We start from the raw sequence: 2057 nt of genomic DNA on the forward strand, positions 1-2057 counted from the left end.
TATTTGAACTTTTATCCTGTGCTCTGATTGGCTGATAACCACAAGCCAGATACTTTTTTTTCTTTATTATTATCATCATCATATACAACAAATATGGTATCGGCATCAGATGTAAAGAAATCTAAAGAACTTGAAGAAGCCGACCCAGGCAGAAGAAACGAAGGAGCAAAGCAAAAGAACAACAATAAAAAACAAAACAGGGGTTTTCCATCAGTTCCAGATTGTTTGTCATATGATCCAGTTCTGCATCTTGATGTTTGTCCATGAATTTTAGAGATGAGAAGAGGTGGCAGAGTCCCTTGTGAAAAGTGGGGAAAGAAAACGACATTTTTTATTGAAAAACTTGCCCATAATAATGATTACATTTAATAACCTTTCAAATGTCTTTTCTTTTCTCATAATTCCAAAAACAACCTCTTTCTTAGAAAATTCAGGTAAGTTAGGACTTTTTGGGAAAAGCCAGTGGTGCACATCATCCCACAAAGTTTTACACATTCATATAAAGATGTTCAGTCGATTCAATGTCACAAAGTGAACAAGTTTTATCATCGACAGCAGATCGAAGTCTAAGGATTCCTTAGAGGGAAAAACACCTGAGAACATTTTGAAGTGGACTCCTTGGCTTTGGAGGAACGCGAAGATTTAAATCATTTGTTTGGATTTTTTCCCTTTGAGCCTTTGAAGAGAAATGTGATATAAAATTTGGATTTGATACAAAAGGAAACCAAGCACTAGTAAAGCATTCCCTAATTTTTGAGTTCTTTAGTTTATGACCTGTGACACTGGGCCCATTAGTCCAGGCAGATCCGGGTTCTGTAATCTGGGATCTCAGAAAAACATTTAGCTGTACATCAAATATTTGGGGGAATATCTCTAATAACTCTTTGAAATTCATTTTTATTTATTTGCAGGTTGTATTTAACACTGACGTCTTCAAAAGACATAAAACCTCCATTATTTAATAAATGCATCAGAGACCAAACACCTTGTTCTAACCAATTATGTGCAAAGATTGATTTATTATTATTTTTTATGTAACGGCAATTCCACAAAGGAGTGTTGTGTGGGCTGCAGTTATATTTATAGATTCTTCTCCAATATAATAAAACTTGCTGGTGGAAGAAGGAAAGTTTCACAGGCAGTTTTTTAACGTCAAAGTCACATAAGGAAACTAACTCCGCCCAGATTAGAGAATATTTTACTTGGAATATGGAACCATAATTCATTTTGATTTGATAAAAAAGACCGAAGCCAGTTTATTTTTAAAGTGCTGTTAAAATCTATGGCCTGCAGTCGTCCATCTTCAAACTGTTTGATTAAATGACCTTTTCTGATAGTTTTCTGTTTCCATATAAGTCAAAATTCATCCTATTGATAGATTTGATTGCTGAATTGGGAATTCCTAAAGTATATGCAGGGTAGATAGGGTTAGGGTATATCAATGATTGCTTCAAGTGCCTACAGTTCCTTTGAGATGATCATGATCTGAATCGGCAAGATAGAACCAATATATGCCGTTCTGATTTATCGACCACCTGGTCCGGTTGCATCTTTTCTTTTAGACTTCTGGGATTTTTTATCTTCGACAGTCGAGCTAAATAGGATCTTAATATTCACATTGATGATCCTACAAATCGTTCTGCTATGGATTTTCTTAATACTGTATTATGGACTCAACTTCTTCCAGCATGTGTCTGAGCCTCACACTGCAGGTTTCACTTTAGACCTGGTTTTTACTTAAGTCTTAACGATCCAACTATAAAACATGTTGTTTTCAGTGACATTAGACTGACTGTTTTAATATGTCTTGTTATTTGGAGACTTCTTCTCAAGTTGCCAGCAAAGCAGACACTTTATTGACAATGTTGCAGTTGCAGAGTTTTCATCCCTCTTTTCCTTTACAGCACCTCCTGAGGATGATGATGTGGAGCTTCTATGACTCTTTTAACCTGTCATTCACGAGACAGGGGTGTCAAACTCCAGTCCTCAAGCGCCGCTGTCCTGCAACTTTTAGATGTGCCTCTGCTGCACCACACCTGAAAAGAATAATTAGGTCA

This window comes from Poecilia formosa, unplaced genomic scaffold (genome assembly GCF_000485575.1).
Source record: "Poecilia formosa unplaced genomic scaffold, Poecilia_formosa-5.1.2 Scaffold723, whole genome shotgun sequence".
NCBI classification, from domain to species: Eukaryota; Metazoa; Chordata; class Actinopteri; order Cyprinodontiformes; family Poeciliidae; genus Poecilia; species Poecilia formosa.